This window comes from Sciurus carolinensis, chromosome 7 (genome assembly GCF_902686445.1).
Source record: "Sciurus carolinensis chromosome 7, mSciCar1.2, whole genome shotgun sequence".
NCBI classification, from domain to species: Eukaryota; Metazoa; Chordata; class Mammalia; order Rodentia; family Sciuridae; genus Sciurus; species Sciurus carolinensis.
In genome coordinates, this window is record NC_062219.1 from 81576892 (window position 1) to 81596080 (window position 19189).

Below are 19189 nucleotides of genomic sequence, written 5' to 3' on the forward strand. Positions count from 1 at the left end.
TTTTCACATTAGACCAAGTGTCACTTGGCCAAGCCGAGTCAGTGTGGGAGGTGACTGTCCAAAGGGTGGATGAGGGAAGAAAATTTTGTAAACAGTTCATCACAGGTGATGTTGCCTCAGCTTGGTTTTAAAGGATACATAGGACTTTATAGGTAGAGAAGGGAAGGGCCTCACTTGCAAGAAGAGGGAACATTGTACTCAAGGCCATGGAGGAATAAACATTATTACCTATTCTGAAACACGCGTTTGCCCCTTCTTCCCATTGCCATTTTTCATTAATGAAAATTTTAAGCTTAAAAGAAAAAAAGAACTTTAATTTTTTTTGTCATTTAGTTTTTATTCATAATCCATAAACTTAACTCTGCAATACAGCTAGACTTTGGAGGGAAATAAGGAAAATATGGAACCCAAAGAACTGCAGCGAAAGCACAAAGATTATGGAATATTGTGAGCAGATGGGGTGGAGGGATGCTCTCCTGAGCTACAGAGGAATGGTTTGGTGGTTAAGATAAACACAAGTCAAAAGTATTAGAGTCGTCCACAGTCGGTAATGGTGATCTTCTTGCTGGTCTTGCCATTCCTGGACCCAAAGCGTGTCTGGCTTCCACGATGTTCATGCCCTCTTTCATCTTCCCAAAGACCACTTGCTTGCCATCCAACCACTCAGTCTTGGCAGTGCAGATTAAAAACTGGGAACCATTGGTGTTCGGCCCAGCATTTGCCATAGATAAGATGCCAGGGCCTGTATACTTTAGGATGAAGTTCTCATCATCAAACTTCTCCCCATAGATGGACTTGCCACCAGTGCCATTATGGTGTATGAAGTCACCACCTGGCACATAAATCCTGGAATAATTCTGTGAAAGCAGGAACCCTTATAACCAAATCCTTTCTCTCCAGTACTCAGAGCATGAAAATTTTCTGCTGTCTTTGGAACTTTGTCTGCAAACAGCTGGAAAGAGCCGCGGCCCAAGGGCTCGCCATTGAAGGCGATGTCGAAGAACACAGTGGGGTTGACCGTGGCTGACAGAGAACGACCACAGGCGACAGTGGTGTCTTGAAAGCCCTTTAATTATTTTTTAATCTCCCATTTGAATCTCAACCAATTTGCCCACCTCAGTAGAAGCAATCTTAGGAACCACAAAGACAATAGTACAAAGCTCCAGGGATGTAGCTGATCCAACTTGCCTTTCAAGGCATCAGATTGTCAGTATTTCCTAATTGTGAAAACATTTTAAGACTTAACTCCCAATTAACAAAGAATAAAATGAATCATCAATATTATTTCCAGCTCAAAGACAACTCAGATTGGGTGTGGTGGTGGTCGGGTAGGCAGTGTGTGAACACAATAAGCAAATGGCAGAAGTCGAAGAAACAGACTCCGCTGGCTATGCTGGATTTTACAGCTATGTCAGGATAGAAGGAGAACCAATGAGTCAGCAAAACTTATTGGTGATGGTCAGCTATATGCAGACAATGTTTTAACAATGGTGGTAGTTGATCTGCCTTGTGCTAAGGTGATATCACATAACCCTCCATGTTCTAATATTCTGAAATTGAAAGAAGCATCTGCATTCAGATATATTTTTGCATTTAGCTGGGAATGGGGGTGGGGGGGGCGCAGAACATTTTGCTACCACTTCATTTTATGCCCTGCTAAGTTCTCTGTTATTTACATTTTAAAACTCTGTTGTCTAGATGATGAAAACGTTTGCTCTGAGCAGTTGTAACTCAACCTTGTGTCTGGGTTCCCTCATGACCTATTTGATAAAATGAGAGTTTTTAGGAGAATGTCATACACTTAAAAATTGGTGAGCTAATCTGGAGTTTTATAAACTTATTCTTAATATCATTTTTTGGCAGAGATGTGGGGGAAATTAATCTTAGAATATTAAACTGGAGATTGGGAATACTAGTCAGCCTTTCATTTTAGCACTGCCCAACCAGCTAAAGGAGCATTTCTAAAACTACAAAATCATGTGATTGCAGGACTGACATGCTAACCTAGCTCATCCACGATAGTCCTATGCTTCTATACCTTACATGTGGTTACAGGGAGAACCAGGTCATGCCTCTGACTCAGTGGTAGAGTGCTCACCTCTTATGCCTGAGGCCCTGGGTTCCATCCTCAGCACCACATAAAATAAAATAAAGGTATCATGTCCACCTACAACTAAGATAAGACTTTAAAAAAATGTTTTGAAGTATGTATTCATCACCATTTTGTAATAATTTCAAGAAATTACTTAAATATTGATGTGGATTTAAGTTCCAGGTGCTTAGGATAGGACAGTGAACAAGATCTAGTCCCTGTCTTCATCAGGGCCAGTTTAATCACATAACTGATCATTTTGACATCTAGTAACTGTTTGCTCAGGCATTCATTATTCAACAAATATTTCATAAGTGCCTAATATGTGCCATCTTTGTTCTGGGTACTAGAAAAATGTCTGTGAATCCGAAAACAATTCCTGCTCTTATGGAGTATTCTTTTAAAATATGGTTTCTTTTCCCTATGAATATATACATATTCACACATAAGAACAATATGGAATGGTGCCACAGTATTTTGTTTGTTTGTTTGTTTGTTTGTTTAGCAATTAGGATATAGGAATTTTAACCTTGATTTTGCCTCTCACAAACTGTATGACTTAAGTAAATTGATGTGTCTCCCTGGGGTTCCAATTCACTGATACATAAAACAAGAAGAACAGATTAAATCTACCTTATTCAATGTTGCATCTACCAGTCACATACGGCTATTTAAATGAAAATTTAAATGTATTTTCTGTCAAAATTAAAAAATTCTATTTATTGACTAGCCATATTTCAAGTGCTCAAAAGGCTCATGTGTGGGATGCGGTGGCCTGTAATCCCAGTGGATCCAGAGGCTGAGGCAGGGGAATCTCAAGTTCAAAGGCAACCTCAGCAAAAGTAAGGTGCTAAGCAACTCAGTGAGATCCTGTCTCAAAATAAAGTACAAAATAGGGCTGGGGATGTGGGGATGTTGAGCGCACCTGAGTTCAATCCCCAGTACCAAAACAAAAAACAACAACAAAAACAAAAATGACTCGTGTATCTTGTGATTACAGTTTTGCAGCTGTGGCATTCCCATCGTCCTCAAAAGGTCTGTTGGATGGCATGGACTAAACAATTTCTGAAGACCATTTTAACTCCCAAATTAAAGATTAAATTATGTGAGCATGAACCAGTCACACTCAACCTCTTGAAATGCCCAAAAGAGGCTGAATTTTCTTTGTGGAGCACCATAAAGCCATTGTTTGACAATCATCTAATTAAATCACACATTTGTTAATGAAAGTGAAAATTGAACTTTCTATTGCAGACATGTTAAGTAGAATGTGTTAGAATACGGGGAGAGCCAGGTCATCCTCATCCAATGAACATTTTGTGGCTATGATCCTGTGAGTTTGACTAATGATGCTTTTCAAAGGAAGCTCTTCAGAGGAAAGCAGAAATCCTACTCCTGGTGAGAAAGGGTCTGGTTGTCCCATTAAGCTCAAAGCTGTCTTGCAGGGCTGATTTTCTTATGATGTAATGATTTCAGTTAAAAAACTCACATTATTTATTTTCCTCTTGATGCAGATTTGAAACAATTTCTACACAAAACTGTCCTTTCTCATTATGCTGGGGTCTAAGTATAGATAGAATGAAAAGGGCTCCTACTGCTCTTTCTTCCTGAATTTCTCAGCTTGAAAGTGTGAGTAAATAAGGAGGTGTGTGAGTCTCAGTGTGTATGCTCGTCCTGAGAAAGGAGAATAAGGTACAATAAAGATTATCTCTAGAGAAGAATAGGAAGTCAAAATGGTGCTGGAAATCCCTCATCCTCATGCCTGTGACCACTTCAATATAAACCTTTTAAGTCCAAGAAGCTAAAGTAGTACATCTCTACCTAAAATATTCCAGATGCTTGACCTGGTTGGGGAAGGGTGGGGGCAGAGTCAGATAGGGGCTTTTTGTTTAATAGTTGGAAAGTAATTTAAATGGATCTAAAGAAAGCACTTCTAGATACTAATATTTTTGTGATTGTATTTAGAATTTTAAAAATTTTATTATCCTCATAACAACCTTACAAGGTAGGAATTTATCATTATCTCCATTTCACAAATAAAGAAACTAAAATTTAGAGAACTTAATAATTTTCCTAAGATCACAAATTTAGTAAATGACAGATGTGGGGTCTGAAACCAGGCAATGTGACACCAGAGACTATGATCTTAGTGATATATGCATATATATATATATATATATATACACACATACACATACATACACATACACACATATATACACACACATTCTGGTAAAAATGTGTATATTTCTGCACATGTTCATTATATGCATTATATACTATGTATACAAAACTTGCTTACTAATTATAATTGGTAATAGTATATATATTACATATATAATATATAATACCTGTTTTTATGTGTGTGTGTGTGTGTGTATGAATAAAATGGTTTTACCCTATTTTTGAGAGTGTTTCTAAAAAACCACACACCTGTCTTACTCTGAGTTTGTAACAAGGGAAAGAAACTTGCTCTAATATACCAATTTTACTAGCTCTAATAAAAAGAAGTCTTGTTGTACAAACAGGAATAACACTTCAGAAGATAACCAAAGAAGTAAACAGACCTCACAGAAATAAGAGAGTTAAAGCTCCTCTTTAATCTCTGATCCTTTTCTGCAATACCCTTAGTTTCTCCTTCCCCAAACCTTCTACCTACCTGTATCTATGACCTGTCGTGGGACAGACTGGTACCTGAGTTACTCAAAGCTGCAATACCCTATATTAAACCTTCCATTTTAAGTTTATTTTGAATTCTCTAGACAGAATCATATTGGGTTGGTTTAGCTTGTGTCAAGTGCCCACAGGTGGTCTGAGCAAATGGAAGGAGGATCAGGGTCACCAAAAAACAAGCATGATTGTCTATGTCCATGCCTTCAGCAGACATTGTGTGTGAAGGACAGAATGTGAGGGAGGGAAAACCATGGTAGTCATATTTAGTATAACAGTGAAACAGATCTGAAAATAAATTTTCCTCAATCCAAGTGCAATGCAGTAAAATCTTTATTGTAGTTTGTTTAGATGTATGTGTGCTTTCAAGAATATAGAGTAGATTATAATAGTAGTTTAAAATATTTCCAAGATGTTTGGAATTTTATAATGAGTAATATTTAATTGTATAGTACCTTAGTATGCTGTTTTGTAATTTAAAAATTTATAATACTGTATTAGCCCATTTTGTGTTACTGAAACAAAGTACTCAAGGCAGGCAAATCTTATAAAGTAAAGAAGTTCATTTAGCTCATAGTTCTGAAAGCTCAAGAGGATGGTGCTAGCATTAGCTTAGATTTAGTGAGGAACTCATGGTGGTTGGCATCACAATGGCCAGAGTATGTGTGGAAAGAAGAGATTGCATCTTGAAACAGGAAGTTAAAGAAATGATTCAAAGGTTGGGCTTGCTCTTGTAACAGTTTACTCTTGTAAGAACTCAGGAGTTACCTAAACTTGTAAGAACAAGAGTTACCTGTATCCCTTTTGAGGGCTGAATCCCTGGTGACCTGAGAAGCTCACAATAGTTCCACATCTTAAAGCTCCACCACCTCTCTCAATGCAACTCTGAGGACCAAGCTTCCAACACATATGACTCCATGGAGGACAAATCACATTCAAGTCATTGCAGATAGTCAATTGAGAATATAGTAGAAGATTACATTTGTTCTCTGTTTTCCCAACTCTATCAGATATACCAAAAAGATGCATGTCTTCTTCCACCAATGCCACTCTATCCATACATTGATGATGCATATGGATATAGAGGATTAAATAAAATTTATCACTAAAATTATTTTCATCACTCCTCTTTTAAAAACATCGCTAGTGCCAGGGGTAGTGGTGCACGCCTATAATCCCATCAGCTTGGGAGGCTGAGGAGGAGGATCGCAAGTTCAACAACTTAGGAAAGTCCTAAGCAACTCAGCGAGATCCTGTCTCAGAGTAAAAAAAATTTAAAAAGGGCTGGGAATATGACTCTATGGTTAAGCACCCTTGGGTTCTGTCTCCAGGACTAACAAACGAAAACACGGCTAGTAGAAAAATTTAAGCACACATGTGGCTTGCGTTCAATTTTTATTGGACTGTGCTATTTTAAGTATTATGAATTGTTTTTCTGCTCCTTGCAATTAAGAAAATACTAGTAATTATAGGATCTGAACTCAAATGTTTCAAATATTACATCTTAAATCTTCACACACTCCCTAAATTAGAATTTTTATGCCTCTTTCTTTTCCCATTTTACAAATACCTCAGTACTACAGGCACTTCTAGTCATCGTTATCCAGTCTGCGACTGTTACAGGTTCAGTGGAACTTTACTATCAGCACATTTCTGAGCCCTTCTCAGCCTCATTCTAGTCATTCAAACCCCTCTTTTTCCTTCTCATTTATATGTGTCCCTTTCACTAATCTCTATGTCTAAGCTGCCTCTCTTCCCAATTTTTGTCTTGTTTAGGGCGCACAAGGAGATTGCTTCTCATCCTCTTTTTTCTGTTCCTTCAGTTTCCCAAGATGGAGGACTGCTTTTCCCACATTGAATGTCTTCCTGAACCACTGGCAAAGCTGTCTCCTTTAAAGCACATCTCTCTCTCTCTCTCTCTCTCTCTCTCTCTCTCTCTCTCTCTCTCTCTCTCTTTCTTTCCTCCTGCTTACCCCCACTCACACACCTTTTATTTGGAAATAATTTCAAGTCCAGAAAAATTGGAAAATTATAGCACCATACACTCATTTCTCAGTTTTTGCCTGCCGTTTACATTTTACCCCATTTGCTTCCTCTTCTGTGTCCAATGCATCTCTACATAATTTTTTTTCAGAACCATCTGAAAGTTGCATGCATCATGTTTTTTAGCTCTAAATACTTCCAAGTGTATTTCCTAAGAAAAAGGGTTACTAAGGTTTGAATGTGGTACATTCCTGCCAAAAATTAAATTAATTTGATTGCCATTACAGTGTTAAGAGGTAGGGTCTTTAAAGATGATTAATTTGTTAAGAGAGATTAGTACATGAAATGGGGTTAATTCTCATTGGAATGAGTGAGTTCCCACTTTCTGGGAACTGAGTTAGAGCTGGTTGCTGGAAAGTGATGCTGCCTCTTGTGTTTTGTCTCCTCTGTGTGCATCTGCTTGCCCTTTTTTAGAAAAAACTTTTCCCACCATGTTAAGATGCAGCATGAGGCCCTCACCAGAAGCTGAGCAGATACTGGCATCTGAACATCTCAGCCTCCAGAACCATGAACCCAAACAAACCTCTTATCTTTATTTATTTATTTATTTATTTTTGCGGTGCTGGGGATTGGAACCCAGGGCCTTGTGCTTGCAAGTCAAGAACTCTACCAACTGAGCTATATCCCCAGCCCCAAACCTCTTATAAATGGCCCTCTCAGGTGTTTTGTTTAGAGCAACAGAAAACATACTAAGACAGGGGTATTCTTTTACATATCCATAGTATGATTATCAACTTCAGTACATTTATCATGGATGTTATTTTTTTGTTTGCTTGTTGTTTGTTTTGGGATGCCATCTCACTATGCTACCCAGGCTGGTCTTGAAATTCTGGGTTCAAGTGATCCTCCTGCCTCCCAAGTAACTAGTAGTACAGATGCACAGCATCATCCCCAGCTTTACTGATCTAATACTTTTATCTTTGGATTCTAATTTTGTCAGTTGACCAGCAATGTCCTTTATGGCATCTTTGTTTCTTCTAGTAAGAATTCAGTCTAATCTCAGATATTACATTTTGTTTTCATGTCCCTTTATTCTCTGACCTGGAAAGAACATTGCCATAGTCTTTGTCCTTCGTGACACTGACAACTTTGAAAAGTACACACACATACATACCCCGCTTTCTAATAGAAAATTTCTAATTTTTTGTTTCTTCATGATTAGATTTGTGGTATGCACTCTCAGCCAGAGTGTTGCTTGAGTGATTTTGTACATTTTTTCAGGTCTCACATCACATGAGAACACACAATGTCTGTCTGTTCCTCATTGATGGTGTTAATTTTGATTATCCATCAACACCTTGATAATTATCAATTTTTTCCTTTGGTAACTATGAAATAATCTGCACAAGGGGAAATATCCTGTTCCTCAAAGATTTAGAATGCATTGGTAATTTTGCATGTTCTAGTCTTTACTATGATGGTTTCAAAAAATTAGGATTTTTTCTTTTCAGTACTCTCTCTACATTTCAGTCAACACTCCACATTTTACTGGAAGAAAGCATCTTTGTTTTCTCCTGGTACATACGTATGCATTATTATTAGTACAAACTCACAGGTTCCTATTTTTTCAACAGCTTTTATTCATTCCTGCACTGAAGTGTTTTGGTGCTCAAATTATTCCAGATTTGACCGGTGGGAGCTCCCCTCATCTGGCTTCTGTGTCCTTGTGACAAGTTGACAACCTCTTCTTCCTTCTCTTCCACCCTCCTTCCTCCTCCTTCTTTCTAGTGCTGCTTACTTTCTGGCATATCCAAAAGTTTCAGTTTCATCTTGTGCCTACTTTGCCCCAGCTCTGAAACCAGTCTTTCCTCCTCGAAATTCCTGATTTCTCTCTATTAGAGACTAGTACCTGAGCACGGGGTATGCTTGATGTTATGCAATGTCTGCTCCCAGGTCTTTTCACTGGACAGAAGTCTTTCTGTTTCTTTTCCTCAGCAGCAGTTGTCTTCTACCATTTATGTCAGCCATCCTAGCTACATGTGACTCTTTCATCCTGCATGCATCCTTTTTGCCTTTGCAATATACTCTTATTCTACCAATCAAGGCTAATTCCTGATTTTACTCATTTACAAATCCAAAATAACTTCTCTGTTATTCTTTGGAAAGTCGGTACATGCTTGATTCTTTTTTTCTCTCATTTTGAGCCTTGGGAGGTACATCTGTCTACTTTTGTATGTGAGAGAGAGAGAGACAGTGAGATTAGGCTGTGATTTGCTCTAGTTTATATTCTCATTTTGTCATTTCATACATCAAATTGGTCTACTATTTAGAGAGTATTATTCTTCCACCAGCTTTAGTTCTTTTTTTCCTGTTAAAAACTGTGTGGACTAAATCCTTTTCTCTTGACTTGAAATTTTTTCATTAAGTCATCCATTCAATGTATCAGGCTTGTGTTTGGTATTCCAGATAACATGTGAAAGAAAGGCACACCATGTGGCAGTACTTCTAATTACAATGCATGCCACCAAAATATTGATAATTATTTTCACTCAGTGATAGATACATAGATATTTATTATACTAATCTAATATTGCATATGCTTGAACATTTTCATAATAAAAAGCTAAATTTGAAAATATCCAAAGTGCCAAGGTTATATCCTCTAGGTTTACATTTGCTCATTGTCAGAATTTGTTGCAAAGCAACAGCTGTCTCACAACTGGTCTGGTGAACAATTAAGAATGCTCTTGTTGTAGATCATTCTTGTTTAGCGGAAAACTTAAGTAGAAGTTTTTTTCTACTTGTTTTAATAAATATTTAACTGTGTAATTAATAGACTCTACAGTTTAAATAACCTCAAATATATAACTTTCTCCTTTGAAAAAGGATTTTTAAATTTACATATACATGATGTATTTATGCAACCATGGAGGGCTGGGTTTGACACCTGCATCTAGCATTATCCTTATACATGGTACACCCTAAGCAATTGCCTACTTGGTTTACAGAGTTGGCCTTTCTGTACTCTGCCCTAACTATGCTATCCACAGTCTCTCCATCTCTGAAGCTGAGCTTTACACAATAGTGCCAGGCATGGATTCTGCACATATCCTCTTTCCTGTTATTCATTCTCCACAGTTAGGTCCCCTTCTTTCTTGCATGTACCACTCATTTAACTGAAACTCATTTGATTCTCATAGGAAAACAATGTGCTGAAGTGTTCAAATCAGTTTTCTCTCTTAGGAGATTCTCATTTATGATATTAATGTGCATAGTCAACATTTTCTTCCTTGATGACTCCAAGGAAAACAATAGCCTGGTCTCTTCTGGATGATCATAAGTTCTTAAATTCATGAGATTCAAAATAATAAACTATAATATTTATAATAGCTTGTCCATTCCAGCCTGATTAATTCCAAACTTCCTGCAATTAGGGTAACTTTCCTCCTGGAATCGCACTGGGGAAAGTTTTGCATGCCAAATGAGACATGTAAATGAGCAATTATCTCAAAAGATATTAAAATTTACTTAGGAAAAAGATATTCTTTGGGCATCCAATGTTTGTTGGCTGAAGAAAGGTTGTGTCCTAGCAAGTTTATCCACTACTAATTACAATGCACTTTCTTTTAGTGCTCATTTAGTCCAAATGTAAATATTCCAAACATAATTACCTTCGGAACACTATTGTACAGTAATGGTGCTACAATCTGGGAGCATTCCCAGTGGAATCGCTCCAATTTTCTCATTTCCCTATTAATAGTTCCCCACATTTTTTTTCATGTTACAGATGTTCTTTGAATATTTGTGCTGGATGCTTTTTTGCTATTGTATGAATTTACATTTTTTATATTTTAATAATTTATAAAATTCAATATCTTTATAGGTATGAATTAATTTTTCTGTTTATCAACCACCCAAATTATTATGCATTAAAAAAGAAAAAAAAAACCAAGATAGGTATTAATTTTAATAAAAATTAAAACGTTACCCACAATGATAATTCTGTTTTTCTTTTCTTAATATCACAGCTTTGCAATAGAAACACAAGCTGCAGATACTTTTTAAATCTGTTCATTAAAACTCAAAGAGTTTTATGTATTTTCATCAGAGATGGTTGAAATGTATATAACATAATTCAACTTGGATATCTAGGAGTCTATAATTGTGCTTTTGTGCATTAGAGAAGGAATCTAAACCGACAATTGTTATTTTGTATGTTTCTCACAGGCAGAAAAGCATGAATTGTTGTAAAAGTAAATTCATATTTTTTGAGTTTTCAGAGGTACTTTATCTTTTTCTAATCCATAAAAGTCAAGTATGTGCATGACAGACAAATCAGAACATTTATTTTAAAAAGTCATAACAAAATTCTTGTGATTCTATCATCTGAAGGCAATTAACATTTTGTGCACATATTTAATATACTTTTATAGTCAAGTTTATTTCTTTTTTAAAAAGTTGCTACACTTATGTAGCCTCATCATTATAAGTTTTACAAACATTCTTAATGTTTTCTCAAGTTTAGATGATCTGACAGTGTTTTAAAGATGAAAAATAGCGCTGGGCATGGTTGTGCATGTCTGTAATGCCAGCGACTCAGAAGGCTGAGGCAGGAGGACTGCAAGTTCAAAACCAGCCTCCGCAACTTTGTAAGGCCATAAGCAACTTAGTGAGACCTTGTCACAACAACAAAAATAACAACAATAAGGAAAAATATATCATGTCCAAATATTAGTCCTATGAATTTTTTGAACAGTACTTAAACAAAAATAAAAAATATGATAAAGAAAACTTCCCAAATCAAATAAAGCAGAAAGAATTATTCAGATTATTTATCAAATCATTCTGGCCTGAGTCAGGGTAGTAGGAGTCTTTATTTATAACCTATACCTCATATAATTTCATCAAACACATATCAAATGTATTTAAAAATTAAGTACAAAATTCAGAATATAAAGGAGAAACATTAAAAAAAGCAAGTATTCAATTTCATCAAGTAGAAAATTCCAAATTTAAAGTAGAGAAAGAAGGTACACATACAAAAATGACAAATTTGATCTTAAAAATTACAATTTTTGCTATGGCAAAAAATATAATGACATTTAAAATACAAACAATAAGCTAAGGAAAAAAGACACTAAATATTAAAAAATATCAGTCTAAAAGCATAAATTTATTTTTAAAAATACAAAGTCTCCACTAAACACAGTTTAAAAAGTTATGAAAAGACAATTGCTTAGGTAAAAACTAAACATGCTAGCAAAAGCAGAAAAGTCTAATGTCTAAAAGAAATATCAAAATTAAAGTACTAGATACAAGTAGATTCCTCTCCATTTCATATTTCAAACATAAAAATACTAAATGATGGTAAGTGAAGTAGCCAGTCACCATTTTCCTCTTGAAAATATTCCCCTCTGCTGCTTACTAAAGCATTCTGATCCATTGAGGTCTGTTTCTGTTTCTTTTTCTTTTTGTATTTTCTTTCATTTGCTTTCACTAAGGATATAAAGAACAGACATTCTCATACTTGTTGGGAGTAGAAATTTGTTTAAACTTTTTTGTTACTAAGATATCAAAAAATCCTAAAATCATTGCATCCCTTTATCCAGTAATTCCATTTTTTAGAACTTTTATTCTTGAAGAAATTATTTTTTAAAAAGTTGTAAAATACAAACACAAAATTCTTATGAAATTATAAAAGAAAAAAGATATCATGAGTAGTACTGTAGTTAAATATATCATGGTATATGTTTAAATTAAATTAAATACATTTTAAGATCATTTTGAAATGTTTAAAGAAATTTTCTTTGGAATTATAATTAGCCTATAAATCAATTTGAGAACATTTGACCTCTTTATTCAGTTTTCCTTTCTAGGGACATGATATATTTTTAGTTTTTCTGTATGTAGGCCACAGAATGTGACTGTTGTTAAAGAAGTATTTTTCTTTTACATTATTTAGATACATATTGCTAAATATAAATATCAATAACTACTAACAATATTTATCTACATAATAATATCTGTCATATTCTCTAAGTATATATTTGCAGGAATATAGTAATAATATAATACTTAATTTTCTTTCTGTAATTCACTAAACAATTATCTAATTTAATTTCTAAAATAACTTGAGGAAATGAATACTATGCTTTTCATTTTACAAATAGGGAAACTAAAACTTAGGGACTGTGAGTAACTTGTGCCAATTTGCAACTCCTGAGTCAGGTCTCTCTGACTTCTGACTTCAACTCCTGTGCTCTTAACCATGCCAATCTGAAATATGAAAGCTATTGAATTTTTTATTTTTAACTTATATTTCAAATGATTGAACTTTAAGATTTAGAGAAAAGTACATTTGAATTACAAATTTCAAATCAGCATTCTTTATTCCCTCTTGCAGACTCCTCAATAAATCTCCTATTGAATTTCAAAGAATACTCCAGAAACAAGAACTCTCAAATGACTGTCAGTAGTGTTTGTTAAGAGAAGATTAGAAAGGCTCTATTAATATTTTTGCATACATTATGTCCTTTAGCATAAACTTTGTGATTTAGAAGTTATGTTTCTTCCCCCCAACCCCTGGAATTTCTTTAATAAAAAGCTTCTAGAAATTCCTATTTAATTTTTTACACATTGGACAACCATTATAATGATACAGTATTAATAAACCTACTGTGGTCACAACAGGAAAAATAAGAGAGAAAGATGGGCCATTTGCATCTTTGAAGGTCATTGAGATTTGAACTTGTGAGCTGGAGTTTCTCAACATTGTTACTCAACTACATAATTTTTTAAATGTTATCAAGAAACAGATGGTGACATATCATATTGTAGTTTATGAACAACAACTGTAATATTTCCTTAAGCTAAAGGGGCTTAGAACACAGGATTAGATCATATAATTTTCCCAGAAAAATGTGCCTTAACAGAAATATTTCATAGAAAAAAACATAGTCTCTCTGTCTTACAAGATTTAATTACACCAGGATCTTGGTGTTCTGATGGTTTCTGTTCATTATAACTGCAAGAATCATCTTTGCTTTGCTCCATCATGTTTGCACATTCATGCAAGTGGTGAAAAGCAAACAAACAAAATAAGCCCCAATCAAAACACTCACTGAAGTTTTGGATCTCTTTTTACTGGGACCACAAGCAAGGATTAGTTTCCCTGAGATGATGAACTCTTCTGTACTCAGTTCATCTGGACATGTGTCTATCTAATCTAAAGTTAGTTTTTTTTCATGATTTTGAAGAGGTTCATAGGAATCCAGTTTTGCAGAGTATTTCTATGAGGGACAAAACATACAAGTACCATCTTTCTTAGCACTCTTCACATTTTATCAAAGAAACTCTGGAACTGGCAGGTGCAAACTCAGAGGCCATAACGAAGGAGATGAATTCTAAAACTAGAACTTTGTTCTTTGACTGATCTCAACTATTAAGTCTTATTCCTACATCTGGCTATGTTGATAATGTAAGTGCTTTTCAAAGGAATATTGCAATAATGAGTGAAAAGCAGCTTCCAGACTAAAACCCAAATACTCTTCAGGAGATAGAATCCTCTCTGATAAACTGTAATTATGATTAAAATTGATGATCTGAATCATCAAAGCAATGAAGGGGCTGATTCCAAACCCTAGGGCATTGGGTCTCATGCTTTAGAATAGCTTTTCAATTTGAAATTCTGCCATGTTCGTGAGTAGCATCTACCCTAACTTGAATATCAAATGAGTGATATAGCATGCTCAGAGCTGGTTGTGGTTGGCCACAGTGGTAATTCCAGCTTCTCAAGAGTCTAAGGTGGAAGATCTCAAGTTCAAGTCCAGCCTGGTCCATTTAGCAAGACTCTCTCTCAAAATAAAATTTCAAACAGAGTTGGGGATATATCTCAGTGGTAGAGCACTTGCCTCGTACATGGAGGCCTTGGGTACAATTTCCAACACTGAAGAAAAAAAGAAAGAAAGAAAGCTAGTTGTGAAATTCATAAGATGTAGAGTCACTGTTTTGACAGATGAGAACTTTCCCAAAGAAACCTTGGATTCTCTGAAACCAATGCTTTTTAAACTTTACTGTGCATACAAATTACCTGAATTGAAGATCCTTATTTTATAGGTCTGGACTGGGCCTGAAATTGAGTTATTCACAGTGATGTAAATACTGCTTGTTTGTGGATAATACTTCGAAAACTAAGACCTTGACCAAGAAGATGCAGCTGACTTTTAGACAACCCAATGCACAAGAAGCCACTGCTCCCTGAATATGTCATAAAATGCTTTTATAGCCTGCAATGGAAAAAAGTACACCAAAGGGATCAGAAATAGACTTCCAAAATGTAAGAATAAAAAATGTCCTTCAAAAAGTAAAAGTCCTTCAAATCTTGGAAACATTGCATGAAAATTCCTGAATGGCCTTCATCTGGCTTTCTGAAATGGTGTATACTTTTGAAGAGGCTCTTCTGTTAGTAGATGGGCATAGTACCCTTTTCATGTTCAACTAACAGTGCATCCCACTTCTATAGAAACTCTTTATTGGATTTTGCATGAAGTAATATGTTCTTCTAGGGCATTCACTGGTGGAAAATGAAAAGAAAGGCACAGAGACAGATACCATGGGGATGACATTAAGGTACATGTAGGACAGTTTTGCTGGCCACTCAAATAATTGCTCCAGTATCACAGCTGCTATGAATAGGCATCTCCTGCAGTAACCAGGTCCCTTCTGATAATATTCTGCCCAAACTACACCATGTGCAGCAACCATCCCATAGAAGTACGAAACGCTCTGACTCCTTGACCTAGTAAGAACAGCTGCGGGTGATTATGAAGCTAACTCTGTAAAATCATGTCTGATTGGCAGGCCCAAACCAGGAAAGAGTAATTTTTTAAAAAAATAATCTATTTGGTGGTAGATTTTTATCTGGTTATAATAAATAAGAGACAGGGGAAATGGATTTGATAGTCTCATCATACATATAAATCTAGATGGGCAGAGGATAATGGTGGGAAATCCACGAGCAGCTCAGTAAGCTCCATGGCTGGTCAAACCTTCTTTTCCAGTGCATAATCAGAATATGCTACTTTCTTGTCCCAGTTCAAACTTCCTCCCTTAGATGCCAAATTCCTCTTCCTGGAATCAGCAGCAACAATGCTCAGCCTCTCCTTTAGACCTTTTAAATTTTCCCAGTTCAAACTTCCTCCCTTAGATGCCAAATTCCTCTTCCTGGAATCAGCAGCAACAATGCTCAGCCTCTCCTTTAGACCTTTTAAATTTTCTTCCCTTCAATTAAGTATTGTTTTTAATTATTTACTTGTGTGTATAATACTTTACAGCAAATCCATGGTCGTGACATTTTCTTAATAATGATTTTTTTCTATTTATACAAGAGATAGGTACCTTGGAAAATGTGGAATTATAGAAAACAAATTTTTTTTCTTTTTGTTCTTAATTCTTTCTGATCAAAAATAACCACTATTGAGCTGGGGGATGTGGCTCAATAGCAGAACACTTGCCTAGCATAGCTGAGGGCCTGGGTTCAATACCTAGCACTGCCAAAAACAAACAACAATAACAAAAAACACAACAACAACAGTAAACCACTAGTAGCATTTTGGTACATTTTCTTACATTTTTCTCCTACTATGCATTTAAAAAATAGTTTGTTTTGTTGAAGAACTATTAAAACATAAAATAAATTTAAATTATACGAATGTGTCTGTGTGAAACTCTCCCTGCCTGTATTTCCTATCCCAAAGTCTTACTTCCCAGGGATAAACTTTCAGCAGTAACCACTAAACGTTTTTAAAAACATTCTTGTTTGTTTGTGGTAGTTATTCTTAACCTACAATAATACATATCACTTCTAATTTTTGACTGGCTAATTTTAGACAGCATTTATCCACTTTTTGGTAAGAAAGATGAGGAAATTAGGATACTTAAACAGAGACACCCTATCTTTCCCCTTACTGTTTTTTAGATATTTTTGTTGTTGAAATTTGTAACGTTGATCTTGTTTCATGGTTATAAGTAATTGTCATACCCAGGGGAATTACAGGAAAAGGGGAGTGGGAGGATCTAATTGTTTTTCAGCACTTTTTAAAAACTTTTCAGTGGTGGTAGCCCCAACTTGAACCAAATTTTGCAAATGCTGCCTTTGAAGTTGGAAACTTCTCTGGGGATTCTTTGGAAAGGATCCCTCTTACCTCTGAAGTTTGGGGTTGTAATTTTTCATTCTTTCGTTCCCTTAGTCTAACCCTGTTTTGTAATGCTGCCAGATTAGTAAGCACATTATCAAAATTCCTAGCTGGTTTATCAATACCCCAAACTGTCTTCTAATGAAAAATAAATAAGAATCTTTGTCCAAAGATCAGTAGATATTTAATAGTGATAATAACAATCAAATTTACAGGGACAGATATTATAATTCAAACATTAAAATTTAAAAATACCACCAATGTTTTACAATGTAGAAATGGTTTAAAAATTGGCAACCTATAAAATGGAAATTTGAAAATATTATAGATGACATTTATAGAGATTTTTTTAAGATGATAAAATTATATGATTATTAAGTGAAAAATCATGATTCCAAAGTATGTATATAGTTGGACTCTACATATTAATTGAGTAGCCTGGGCTCAGCGGGTATTAATTAAAATTATATCAATTTCCCTCCCTTCACTGCTCTCAACTATGCTTTGTTGAATTTCAGATTCCTATCATTATAACATTTTGGACAAATTTCATATTTACTTTGTGTTTCTGAAGCATAATATTAAAATTTCAGTTTCATTTCCTAGTCTATTTCTTTTCCTTCCCCACAGCAGAAGCTAGAACCTTGAAGATGAATGGAGTTGGGGAGCACTAGGGAGGCAGAACCCTGGATCTGAAAGAGGGTGAGGGAGGGCATCAATTCTTACATGAGTGCCTGCTGGAGGGGACTGGCCTCACTCCAGTTTACCATGTGCAGGTCTGATACCAGCGTCCCAGAGGCCGAGATGGTCTCCAAGCAGCCAAGTGTTCCCTTGGACAATAATCAGCTTTACAGAAGTCCAATATGTCACTGAGGAAGAGAAGGACTTCCCTCAGGTTTACCAGCTGTTTACCCTCCCAGATTCTCTGGGCTGTGCATCTATCCCACCAGCAGCCTGAAGGGCTCCTATGCTTTTCCTTGACATCTTCCTCTTTCACATGGAACTACTCACAGTTCATTGCCCTGTCATTTAATGTCATGGGGAACCAAAATGGGGGCGAATCCTCATCTTCTCAGACATATTATCTCTTTAGCAGTGATCCTCTACTTCCACCTTCAAAAAATTTTATATGAGAAATGGATATTAGTCTTTATAGATGTGCCATAACTATGGGAAACTCCCAAGAACTGTGTCAAATGCTTTATTCCAATGGCAACGCAGTGACAAAGAGGCTGCAATTTAGCAGGCATCAGTTATGGAGTGAGATCACAATCCTTCCTTCTTCAAATCACCCTGGATTTCCTCCACTCAATCCACCCACTAGGCTTTGGAAGTGTTAGAACCCTCTCCAGAAAGCAAATTGGCTTCTTCCCTCATTTCCTGTACATAGAGTTATCTCTCTGTGAGGTAGAGACCCAGAAAAGAGTTTCCCAGGTTGAAGGTTGATGGTAATAAGGTTAGGTGTACACTTTTTAACTAGTCATGATGAAAAGTTCTGAATCTTAATTATTTATGGCTCAGCTTGGGCAGTAACTACAATTCCAAGGTGGCAGAAAAAATCCACCAAACATTCCACTTAGCACAAAGTAGTAAGAGGAAGACTGGAGACACTTTCAAGCTTTCTAATTTTTACTACACTATTCTTATTATTTAATTGGTCTAGGGAAAAGAGTTCTTAATTCATCCAACTACCATAATTTCCCTGTGTCATAGTATTAGGGTCAACCTTGCTTTTATTTCCAATTATTAATTTTGGTAATATGGTAGGACCAAGACACATGAAATTGCTGCTCTGCTCTTTCTACCCTGCTACCTCATCAGTATGCCATGACTTAATTCCACTTGTTTCCTCTGTACTGTTTCTTATATTTTTTAATGTAAGAAAATTTTACATCACTGGAAACTCAGTTATTCATACATGAATACTGACAGGATACAGACATTTTCGCTAGAAACTACTGCTTGCAAAGGTTATGTGCAAAAAGCCTGCCTTTCCTCATTTAAAAAAAAATAATTAGCATTGTTAGCAAGGTGCCAAAGACTACAGTCAGACTGTTTACTCTTTTCTGAATGCAAAAAAAAAACTGAAGCCAGCATTTATTAGTCTATCTAGAGACCACAAAAAAACTTCAAGTACCTCTCTTGCTAAGGGGCCAACATTTTGGGCAATGCTATTTTATTGTCATATTATACTTCTCATTATGTAGGTTACTTCACATTATGTAGGTTCTGAGTTTTACTTAGCCTAAAC

At 35.7% G+C, this 19189-nt stretch overlaps 1 pseudogene; it reads right to left on the reverse strand.

The window, feature by feature from the left end:
* Nucleotides 1–528: 528 nt before the first annotated feature.
* LOC124989258 (peptidyl-prolyl cis-trans isomerase A-like) lies at nt 529–10491 on the reverse strand (annotated as a pseudogene).
* Between the last annotated feature and the right edge of the window lie 8698 nt (nt 10492–19189).